Here is a 13,960-nt window from a genome sequence, read left to right as displayed (position 1 = left end):
ATACAGAGGCACCTCCTCTTGTATGTAGTTAGACTCTTGCAATTTATAATAAAAGAGATAATAATTTTAACTTATTTACATATTCATTTTGTTTTGTTTTATATAACAAGTGGATATGATTGTCAAAAATAACAATAAGACATTCTAAGAAAACAAGGGAAAATTATTATAATTTGACTATTATACAATTTTAGCTTATACTCTTTCCACTCATATAATATGCTAGAACTATAGGATAAAATTTTTACATAGTAAATTATGCTGTCTTTAGTAATTATTCTGCCCTTGGCTATGAGTCTCCACAGAGTTCACACAGCATATGAGCTACATGGAATCTAAATAGGTAGAAACACTAATGAAATGTAACTATTCTTTTTCTTTTTTCTGTAGTTGTAATTTCATTACTTGTCAACTGATATCTTTATTAAAATTTCATTAATTATGCCGTAGTTACAGTTTCTTTTCTTGATTTTTGATGAGTATATTCCTGGAATGAGAAAAATAATACAAGAGTTTAATAATACAATTAATTAATTAATATGGCAATTTGTTAAAAAAAAGAAAGTATAATTAGTCAGTTTTTTCTCTATATAGCAAGTAATTCCTTTAAGTTACGAATGGGTAATTAAACAATCTGTAAATTGTATATACATTTTTGTGGATACGTAAAAATTATTTCTACTAACAAACAGAACTTAATTCTATTTAAAAGTCTATTTAGATAAATGAAGGGATGTTTTAGAAAACTAAAATGTTTTTAGAAAGTTAAGTTTGTATTTAAACTAACAATACACAGTAGGACTTTTATGTTTGATTGGAAATCATTTTAACTCGAGATGATTTTATTATAGAACTTTTAATTATATCTAGCAAAAATTACATTAAATTTAAATTTCGATCAAATGTCCATCTTTATACCTAAAGGTATTTTTTTTTAAACCAAAATATTATTGTTAATTTGAATTTATATTAAACCTAACAATGTATGATTGGACTGTTTTCTTGTAAATGCTTTTAAGTCAAGAGGATTTATTTTCAGTATAATAATATTTCAGTCAATATCATGAAAGACAAATAATAAGTTGACCTTAATATTTTTGTCTAAATAATAATTATGATTCAGGAAAAATATAACGTTTAAAAAAGGAAATAACATTAACTTGTTGTTCTTAAAGGTTCAACTAAAGACATCCAAGTTCCAAGTGGCTGTTGGCCCCAGCATTGATGGTGTCACTATCAAACCGGACTGGAAAAATCATCAGAGCAAAATGGGTAAGTTTAACTTGTAAAAATACTTTGATGGATTTGATATGTTAATTCACAGGCAAAAGAATATTTTATTCATTATAAATGGTATTTAGGGTCGTAATTTAGAATGCATGAAATGGATAATACAGCTGAAACCCGGAGTTCTATAATATATACATATATATATATATATACATAGTATATATAGTATATATATATATATATATATATGTATATATATGTATATATATATATATATATATATATATATATATATATATATATATATATATAGATGTGCCTGATGAACAGCAGAGCTTTACCAGGGCTACCTATAATAGCTACGTTTGCTGTGAGCAATAAGACATAAATCACCCACCATCACCAGTCCGTAGTTGGCAAGCCTGGTGATGAAAACTAGCCAAACCACAGGCATGAATAAGGACATGGATGTGGCTAATGCCCTGCAGAGTTCTAGGCACAGCGGCTTTTGTTGTTGTTTTTGTTGTTTTTGTTGTTGTTGTTTTATATTCACAGATATATACAGTTACGAACTGAAATCCTTGCATAATGAATACATACGTTTAAACAGAATAAAATTCCTAATTTCTAAATTATAATATAAAAGTTAACTTGCACCCAAGTACTTAATCGTATATCCTAAATATCTCCATTTGTCTATACCAAGTAATATTCTTAATCACTCAACTATAAAAAGAAAAATAAGAAATATCTTAATTTTCCTCTTGACTTCAAAGGCAAGGAAGGTCGAACTCCAGTTGACCTCCTACTAGGAATGACAGCTGCCAACCTCCTTGACATCCTGAGTCAGCAAGAAGTCCAGGAAGGATTCGATGCTGACTATAGGGAGGATCTGCTGAGATCCTTCGTCGTCAATAACTATCGATATCATCTGCAGGTGAGTATTATTATTATTATTATTATTATTATTATTATTATTATTATTATTATTATTATTATTATTATTATTATTATCACCTGGGCTACACACATATATAAACTATACCATCTATTAAATAAAACTATTCCTCACATGGAGTCTTTTTATCTCGCCACAGGAAATAATGTTAGCCATCACAGCCGAGTACACTGATTGGTCAAGATCCCTCTATCAACCAATCAGCATCAGAGACTCAACCGGCCAAGGCCTTCACGATGCGAATATTGTCTCGCCGATGGCAGATCTTGCAAAGCAGCTCTACACGACTTCCCGATCATCTTATCTCTACGTCTTGGAGGAAGAAGGTTCAAATGTGCGTTGATATGGATAGATTGGATTTATATATGAAATAGAAAAATATGGTATATATTATTAATGAGAATCTTTAATAACCTACAGAAAGTTTTTGAATCTTATCCATAGATTAGAGATATATGTATCCAAATTATGCAAATAATATTCATGAAAATATAATATAATAAATACCAATAAAAGAATCATGATATAAATAAAATCATATATTCCTCTTCCATTCAAATTATTATTTTTCAATTTAGTTATTACTACAATAAAGCTTTAAATTTGAACTAATTATCTTTTCCAAAGTCTGGAAACAAGAGTCTTCTCTGAACGAGCTGGCGTACGTCTTTGGTGGTCCTATGGGCGCTCTTGGACCTTTGGCCTCAAGTTATAACTTCACTAAGATGGATGTCACACTCAGCAAATCGTTCATATTAATGTGGAGTAATTTCATAAAATTTGGGTGAGTACAAGGTGGTTTTAGAAGGGGTAGGGGATGTATGAATCAGATTTTTACAGTTAGGCTGATATGCAAGAAATATTTAGCAAAAGGTGAGGAGGTGTATGTCGCATTTATGGATCTGGAGAAAGCGTATGATAGAGTTGATAGGGAAGCGATGTGAAATGTGATGAGGTTATATAGAATTGGTGGAATGTCTTTGCAAGCAGTGAAAAGTTTCTACAATAGTAGTAAAGCGTATGTTAGGATAAGGAATGAAGTGAGCAATTGGTTTCCGGTGAGAGTGGGGCTGAGAAAGGGATGTGTGATGTTGCCATGCTTGTTTAACTTGTTTGTTGATGGAGTGATGAGAGAGGTGAATTCTCGAGTACTTAGACGAGGATTGAAACTGATAGACACGAACCATTATGAATGGGAGGTAAATCAGTTTTTGTTTGCGGATGATACTGTACTGGTTGCAGACTCGGAAGACAAGCTTGGCCGATTAGTGACAGGATTTGGAAGGATATGTGAAAGAAGTAAGTTGAGAGTTAATGTGGGTGAGAGTAAGGTTATGAGATGTACGAGAAGGGAAGGTGTTGCGAGGTTGAATGTCATATCGAAGGGAGATTTACTTGAGGAGGTGGATCAGTTTAAGTACTTGGGGTCTGTTGTTGCAGCAAATGGTTGAGTGGAAGCAGATGTACGTCAGAGAGTGAATGAAGGATGCAAAGTGTTGGGGACAGTGAAGGGAGTGATAAAGAATAGAGGGTTAGGCATTAATGTAAAGAGAGTTTTGTATGGGAAAATGATTGTACCAACTGTGATGTATGTATCGAAGTTGTGGGGAATGAAAGTGACGGGTGGACAGAAATTGAATGTGTTTGAGATTGAGTGTCTGAGAAGTATGACTGGTGTATCTCGAGAAGATAGGGTTAGGAACGAAGTAGTGAGGGTGAGAACTGGTGTAAAAAATGATTTAACAGCTAGAGTGGATATGAATGTGTTGAGGTGGTTTGGCATGTTGAGAGAATGGAAAATGGCTGTCAGCTAAAGAAGGTGATGAATGCAAGAGTTGATGGGAGAAGTACAAGAGGAAGGTCAAGATTTGGGTGGATGGAGTGAGTGAAGAAAGCTCTGGGTGATAGGAGGATATATGTGAGAGGCAAGAGAGCGTGCTAGATATAGGAATGAATGGTGAGCGATTGTGACACAGTTCCTGTAGGCCCTGCTGCTTCCTCTGGTCACCTTGGATGACTGCGGAGGTAGCAGCAGTAGGGGATTCAGCGTTATAAAGCTTCATTTATGCTGGATAACGGAGGAGGGTAGGCTGTGGCACCCTAGTTGTACCAGCCGAACTTGGTTCACTTCCTGGCCAGGCTGGGAGGAGCATAGAGAGGAAAGGTCCCGTTTTTTCATTCGTTTGATGTCGACTACCACCCAAAATTAGTGGAAGTACCTTGGTATATGGATATGGATCTATCTATCTATCTATCTATCTATCTATCTATCTATCTATCTATCTATATATATATATATATATATATAATACTGTACAGTTCATATATATATATATATATATATAATACTGTACAGTTTATATCATTGATACCATAAATCAATAAATTATAATTATGGTATTAATTCAAAACTCTATGTTCATATTACAGACATCCAAAAGACACAGTCTCTACAGCTAAGATGTCTGAGAGTGCAAACGACATAACTTCTGAAGAGCAGATATGGCCCAAATATGATCCAGTCTATCAGAGATACTTTCAAATAGGTGAGGTTCCTATTTTTGTGGGGCTGTTTTCACTCACAGATATAATGATACAATGATTTTCAATATTTTCTAGATATATAACCTTAGGTCAGGAAAGAACATTATTCATATTTTTAGAGTAATTTTATTTCTTCATGATAACTTATATATTAATGAATAATCACTTTCTTCTCTATATATGAAATCCTATGATCTAGTTTTTAACATTCGTCTCTCTCTCTCTCTCTCTCTCTCTCTCTCTGTATATATATATATATATATATGTATGTGTATATATATATATATATATATATATTTGTAAATATATATATATATATATATACATATATATATATATGTATATATATATATATATTATATATGTATATATATATATATATATATAGATATATATAATTTTTCAATAACCCAGCTCCTATGAATACCATGTAAAGAAACTAGTAAAACATAATTTCTTTAACTTAATAAAACTATAGAACCTTAATGAAATACTAATATTTAACTGGTGATGATTTTAATAAACTAATTGATAGTACATCTAAATTTATATGATATAATTTTAATCTTAAATATAGATTCTATATGTAGCCTTTCCAGAAATTTTCCTTAGGTAAATTCAAGTGTTTGACCTGTATTTGTAATAGCTTATGAAGGTGTAACATACAACTCGTATTCGGTGATAAATTGATAAACAAATATTTATTCATAACATCAAGGAGTCAAAACAATATATCTTAGATTTAATAATATATCTTCTATAGATATCGTATCCTCTTTATCACATAATTACTCTTAATTGTTTAAATATCTCTATTCATTCCAGGAACACAGAACATTGTACGTAACCACTACCGTGCTGGAAAAGTAGCCTTGTGGTCATGGCTACTTCCTGGTCTGGAACGTGTGGGTTCTCGGTACGGCCCAGATAAAAACTTTCACAGATTACCAACTGATCTCCAGTCGGGTTTATACCCTGAATCATCAGGTCCGTATAACTTAACAGATGGCTTTCCATCTAGCCCAGTCACTCCAACCATCACTGGCACAACAGATATATTTCATAACTTGACAATTGTAGCTAAAGCTAACAAAATTCAGGTCAGTGAATCAGCTAATTTGGATATGGGAAGGATTTCCCATACACGACTGCACTGAGCTTGACGGTGGCTATTGCCTGCTCTTTGCTAATCCTAAATATCCAGAGCCTCGCCAAAGTCTCGCAGGACGCGAATAGCGAGGACGGGAATGACATCCAGTTGCACTCGTCTGGGGACAACTGTAAGACAATATATGCCCCAGGGCATTATGGAACCCTGAGGCCTTCTATCACAATGCATAGCAACTTGGCCTCAGCCTTCGAAGAGGAATCCCAGCATGACTGGCCGCCAGACTACATAAGCAGCGTACAAACCATAGACGATATGAGTGGCATAACATCCAATAGGATCTCTCCGGGTACGCAAGGCACCATTACGAATACGCAAATGCTACACGAACCAAAAGGAAATATATTATCAGTTACAACACTCAAGCAGCCCGTGGCTTCCTACACATCTCCGAATGATGGTCAACTCGTCTCTACATATTCAAATAAAGAGAATCAACTCGTCCAAAATTATTCACCAAGTGTAGGCCAACAAGTTTCAAGTTATTCTCCGAAGGATGGACAACTAATTCCAAATTATTTGTCGAGCAGTGCTTCTACGATGCATATTAGGGAATAGTTAATGTCTATGTCAATATAATATACTAGAAAAAGTTCCCATTCCTTTGAATACAATGTTGGATATACTCTAGAATATAGGGCAAATCGGTCTTATGATTAATTCTGATCTAGTCCATTATCTCAATATTGCCCTCCAAGATTACCATCTCGTCTTCAAAGTTATACTTAACAAAGACCAATTAATAAAAAGTAATTTTCTTGAATGATGGAACATTCACTTCCTGATGCTCAGAAAAATAATAGTTTTCAGAAAACTAGCCAACTCATCTAATCCAATTCTCCGATCACAGTCATTTTTTTTAATAACTAGTTTTTATTTGTGTGTATTTTCAGAATAATGGTTCTGTTTGCATTCTTTCCTTTCATCGTAAGAAACATTCTTCCCGCCTGTTTGGTTCACATTCTTTTATTCTACTATATCTCGAGAAGGTCTGGGAGATAAAAGAAAGCTACGATTTTTGTCTGTTTTTTCATTAAAATGGCTGTCAGAATGAGTGATTAAGTATTTATTACCTTTATAAGATTTTCGAGTTATCAGAGAGAGAGAGAGAGAGAGAGAGAGAGAGAGAGAGAGAGAGAGTTAGTAATTAAAAGTAGACATTATTATCTCTGTCTCAAGTTATTCTATTGGCAGAACAGGAGAGCAGTAGCAATCTACTACAAATCTTCATAATATAATTTTGGAAAATATTAATTATTGATAGAATTAAAATTAAATACAAATCTAATTAGGGGAAAATATTATAATATATCAAAAGGGAGACCTTCCAGGTAAACTAAAAAAAAAAATATGACTTTTGAAGATAAAGTCTATTTTGTTTAATTGAAAAAAGGTTGACAGGCTTATCCATAATAATAATAATAATAATAATAATAATAATAATAATAATAATAATAATAATAATAATAATAATAATAATAATAATAATAATAATTTTAATAATAATAATAATAATAATAATAATAATAATAATAATAATAATAATAATAATAATAATAATAATAAAGTTATGAACATGTATCAAATCCCATCTGGAAAAAGATCACATATCTTTACTAATTTCAGTGTAACTCGGAAATCTGAACTAATTCCAAATATTACCGAATTGCCAACTCTCCTCCAAATCCTACTTATAAAACAATAAAAGAAAACTTGTTATGAAATATGATATGTTTTGGAATTCCATTTTAACAAAGAATATCGGCTTCCTATTTGTCCACTACTGATACAGGTTTTAGGAATAGAATCTGAAAAAAACATTAATTAACAAATAAAACTTTGTTTATATATATGACGAAACTTATATTGTTTCTCTTTGGTGAATTATTGTTTACATCTCCTCTGTTCCCAAAAAAGAGAATGATACATTGGATTTTTTTGAAAAAGGTTCCAGTCTGACTTGGTGACAATAATAATAATAATAATAATAATAATAATAATAATAATAATAATAATAATAATAATAATAATAATAATAATAATAATAATATATATAATCATTTATATATACGATTATGTATTAAAGCATGAACATACAGTATATACTAAGCACCTTTCAGTGTATTAACTTAAAACTTTTAAAAAAAAGTACTTTGGAGAGATATCTCTTTCTCCTGTGTTCTTCAATCCCCAAAGTTTCTTCACTAAAAATCTTGATTCTTTTCCCAATCTTTAAAGTGGTCCTTTTTCCTTTGTTCATCACCTGGTTTTCCCAACTGCCTAGAAAGCCTTGTTTGGAAATATCGTTCGAATACACAGATTCACTCTTAACAATGTAGTATATATTAGAGCTAAAATAAGGCTTTTCTTTATATATATATATATATATATATATATGTTTGTGTGTATATGTGTATGAATCTGTAGATATATCCTGCTTCAATACTGGTTTAAATCTATATCTCTCTGAACAGATGATGATAACATGACCCGAATCCAAACTATTTGTAGACGCAGCTTGCTAAAATCATCTTTATATCATTGTGTATCCCTAGAACCCCATTTGCTAGAACCGAGTACCTCTCTTAACTGCCCTGCTTGCCTCCTTGCAGATGCAGCTGTGATGGCCTACCCAGTGGTCGTCTTCATCCAGGGAGAGTCGTTTGAGTGGGGATCTTCAAGTCTCTACGACGGATCAGTTCTGGCAGCTCTGGGCAAGGTCATTGTGGTCACTCTTAACTATCGTATTGGCATTCTAGGTAAACAAGGTTTCTCTATATTCTTTCTAAGTAAGGTTGTATATTCTTGGCAAGTATGTTTGTATATTCTTGGCAAGTAAGGTTGTATATTCTTGGTAAGCAAGTTTGTATATTCTTAGCAAGTAAGGTTGCATATTTTTTCTAAGTAAGGTTGTATATTCTTGGTAAGAAGGTTATATATATTTTGTAAGTAAAGTTGGTGACCTATTAGGTAATGTTGTTGACTTGGTAAGTGAAGTTATTAATTTTTGTAAGTAAGGCTGTATATTCTTGGTAAATAAGGTACATGAATATTCTTGATAATTTTTTTTATATATTCTTGGTAAGTAATATTATTGTATATTTCTCGGTAAGTAACGATGTATATTCTTTGCCAGTTAGGTTGTATATTTTTGTTAAGTAACCATTTTGGAGGAAATATATATTTATTTCCACTGAAATCCTATTATATAAAAACTCCTTCTCTAAGAGAAATGATACTTTAATCTCATACATTTTGCATATATTTATAAATTTTAAAAAATTATTCTACCTCTACGATATTACTGTATTATACAAACTGGAATTTCATATATATTATATGGAGCAATAATCCTTGGTTATGTAATACTGTACCAAAGATAAATGTTCAATATAGAATAAACCAAAAAGAAAAAAAAAATCCTTTTAATCCTGTCGACTCTAAAGGAATCCGTGGTAGCAAGATGAAGAATGGGATATGGTAAAGTCCCCTTCGATAAACTTCTTCTTCTTGTTTCCTGGAAAGAGAGACACAGCCAGCGAATCAACTATTGGAAAACACTAAGGAATAATTCAGTCTCTGAACCTTTACAAAAGGAAGACGAAAAGAAAGAAAAGAAGTTTTTAGAATTTTGCTTTCAAGAAACAATAGTTTTTTTATTACTTTTTTTTTTATTGCTTCAAGGCTGCAAATGGATGCTGCAATTCAGAAGTTTTCCTTAAAATGGATATTAGAGTTTTAACATATTACCAGAAATTGACATGTCACCTTCATGTGGAAATATAGGAACTAGACCAATTAGTAGCTGTTGTCAGGAATATAATTGTTAAATTTATAGCATTAATTGCCAAAGAAATAAGATGGTATATATATATATATATATATATATATAATTATTTATTTATTTATTCATTCATATAAGCCATAACTTATACTCCCACTAATGTCTGAAATTTTTTCTGCCTCGGATCAGAGACCCAAGAGGGAATCCATTTCAAATATAATAGCTTCTGGTCGTGCTTGAGAGTCGAACCTAGGCTCAAGAAATGGACGATCCATTGACTTAGCAGCTCTTTATTGGTAAATTACTAATTCAATAAAACCTCAGTTTCTTAGGCTGGGTTCGATTCCCTGACTGATACGAGGCTATTATCTTATAGCTGATTCCCCCTTGAGTCTCTGATCCCGTAGTAGAGGGAATCCAGATATAATGAGGAGTATAATAAATGGCTTATATGAATATGAATATGAAAAACTTGTCTAAATGTGCAAAATTATAATATACATATACGTACATACATCAATATCTGAACTTTTCAACTTAATCTAACCCCAGGGTTTTACAACGCAAACGCTGACCCAGTGGGTCACGCAACCGTAGCTAACTACGGCCTGATGGACCTGCTGGCTGCCTTGCACTGGGTTCAAGAGAACATCGTCCGCTTCGGGGGTGACCCAGGTCAGGTCACGGTCATGGGTGACGCCTAGGGAGCCGCCTGCCTCAACTACCTTGTCATATCGCCCGCTGCTGCAGGTCAGTCAGTAAGTAAACCTTGTTCTCTGTGACAAAGGGAATTTTCAAAGATATTAAGATATTTTAGGTGATGTTACTTGTGGTTGGAGGGATGACGTGATGTTAATGGACTTTTTTGTGATGTTTCTAAGGGATGCATTTGATAATATGATTACTTTTAATGTTGATAGTATTGCTGCTGCAGTTACTGTAATCTAGCATTTTAATATTGCTAGCACTGCAACTAATTATAATAATAATAATAATAATAATAATAATAATAATAATAATAATGATAATAGTCTGAAAAGTTTTACTATTGTGATTATTATCATCATTTAATAATAATAATAATAATAATAATAATAATAATAATAATAATATTTTAATTATTGTTATTATTATTATTATTATCATTATTATTATTATTATTATTATTATTATTATTATTATTATTAGTAGTAGTAGTAGTAGTAGTAGTAGTAGTAGTAGTAGTAGTATTAGTATTATAATTATCATTATCACTAAACGTAGCATCATCACTCTTAAAAAAGATAATCAGGTCAAACAAAATCCTCCATCTATTCCACAAATGTAAATTCCTGAAAGGAAAAATATTTCAAAATCCCAAAATGAAAACAAGAGTTAAATAATGCAAATAATAGAATGACTATATCGTGGAGCATCTCAAGTTTCCTCAAGGGACTTCCTCATTTGATTTCAACTTTCATTTCTGGTTTTGGTTTTGGAGTTGTGAACTTTTAGGGAAAATTGTATGGTTTGAAATAATGTTTCTGTTTAATTCAGTTTAGGGGTATTTTGATTTTTTCTAATATTATTGGAAATTGTATATATATATATATATATATATGTATATATATATATATATATATACATATATATATATATATATATATTTATATGTATATATACATATGTATGTATATACGAGTATATATATGTATATATATATATATATATATATAAATATATATATATACATATATGTATATATATATATATATATATATTTATATATATAATATATATATATATATTTATATATATATATATATATATATCACCCACGAAGGCATTTAATACCGAATTATATCCTGGGAATATATATCCACTTGGAATACATTTTATGGTAACAGCTTTTGACCGGGTGGAGATTCGAACCCCTACCTGTGGGCCGGAAACCATGCCAGCAACGGCTCTACTGACTGAGCTATCAAGAGAGATAAAAGTTTATGACAAGTCCCCGTACATATTCCTGTCAAATTCCGGAATGTGTTCATAGACTTCAAATAAACCCATATCCACCATGATAGCTGAATCGTGGGTTTGTAACAATTGGTCATTTTAAATGAACATATATCACAAGCACACATTATTTCAATAAATGTAAATATCACCCACGAATGGCATTTAATACCGAATTCTATCTTGGGAATATATATCCACTTAGAATTCATTTTATAGTAACAGCTTCTGGCAGGGTGGAGATTCGAACCTCTACCTTCCTGAATTCGACAGGAATATGTAAGGGGACATGTCATAACCTTTTATCTCTCTTGATAGCTCAGTCGGTAGAGCCGTTTCTGGCATGGTTTCCGGCCCACAGGTGAGGGTTCGAATCTCCACCCGCCCAGAAGCTGTTACCATAAATGAATTCCAAGTGAATATATATTCCCAAGATAGAATTCGGTATTAAATGCCATTCGTGGGTGATATTTACATTGATTGAAATCACGTGTGCTTGTGATATATGTTCATGTATATATATATATATATATATATATGTATATATATATATATATATATATGTGTGTGTGTGTGTGTGTGTTTGTGTGTGTTTGTATGTATATATACCTTCCTACTTGATTTCTTGTGATTCACAATTAAAAAGTCAAATCAGATACACTTCAATGTATATATCCTATTCTATTCTCTTATCATTAAGAAAAAACACAAATTCAATTTTCTATTATCATCTTTCTATTTGATATTGGAAATTCCTTTTCCAATATTGTTTATTTCTCTTGTTTATAGATATTCTATAATTGAAGTCTTGTTCTTGTACAATGACCAAACTACATTTATTTAGATGTTCGTATTTTCTCTGTTGGTTTACAAAAGGTAATACTGTTTTTAACCTTACGAAACGAGTTGGAACATTATTGAGAGAAAAGAGGGATTAAGATAACATAGTTTATGATATTTATGACTACTGAGGCTCACAAAATCCTTAAATATTTGTTTAAACACACACACACACTCATATGCATAGATAAGACATACAGAAGCAGACACACATACGCACACACACACACACACACACACACATATATATATATATATATATATTTGTATATATATATATATATATATATAATATATATATATATATATATATATATAAACCATGTCTCTACCAAAAATGTACCAAAAACATAAGTTAACAGCCCCTCTAAACACGTAACACCATAGAATTCTTCCTACCATAATATCCTTCGGGCAATCCTTCTCCCCTGGTCATCAGGAGCAGGTCTGTTCAAGCGAGCAATCCTGATGTCAGGATCTGCACTCAGTCCCTGGGCTTCAGTCCGGGACCCATCTGGACACGCCTTCGATGTAGCCACCCAGCTGGACTGCCCTGTTCCAAACGACCTCTTTCGCCACTATGAAAATCTTCTCCAGTGTCTGAGGAAGAAGCCTCTGCATGACATATTAAAGGTGATTAAGTTGTTCTAGATTTAATCTGAATGAGTCTTTGTTTACTAGTGTAAGTGACCAGTCAAAAATCACAGGTTAGCATTTAGATAGATACTCTTACACACGCAGATACAGAGGCACCTCCTCTTGTATGTAGTTAGACTCTTGCAATTTATTATAAAAGAGATAATAATTTTAACTTATTTACATATTCATTTTGTTTTGTTTTATATAACAAGTGGATATGATTTTCAAAAATAACAGTAAGACATTCTAAGAAAACAAGGGAAAAATGATTATAATTTGACTATTATACAATTTTAGCTTATACTCTTTCCACTCATATAATATGCTAGAACTATAGGATAAAATTTTTACATAGTAAATTATGCTGTCTTTAGTAATTATTCTGCTCTTGGCTATGAGTCTCCACAGAGTTCACACAGCATATGAGCTACATGGAATCTAAATAGGTAGAAACACTAATGAAATGTAACTATTCTTTTTCTTTTTTCTGTAGTTGTAATTTCATTACTTGTCAACTGATATCTTTATTAAAATTTCATTAATTATGCCGTAGTTACAGTTTCTTTTCTTGATTTTTGATGAGTATATTCCTGGAATGAGAAAAATAATACAAGAGTTTAATAATACAATTAATTAATTAATATGGCAATCTGTTTAAAAAAAAGTATAATTAGTTAGTTTTTTCTCTATATAGCAAGTAATTCCTTTAAGTTACGAATGGGTAATTAAACGATCTGTAAATTGTATATACATTTTTGTGGATACGTAAAAATTATTTCTACTAACAAACAGAACTTAATTC

This window comes from Palaemon carinicauda, chromosome 34 (genome assembly GCF_036898095.1).
Source record: "Palaemon carinicauda isolate YSFRI2023 chromosome 34, ASM3689809v2, whole genome shotgun sequence".
NCBI classification, from domain to species: domain Eukaryota; kingdom Metazoa; phylum Arthropoda; class Malacostraca; order Decapoda; family Palaemonidae; genus Palaemon; species Palaemon carinicauda.
Note: the sequence above shows the minus strand (reverse complement) of the source record.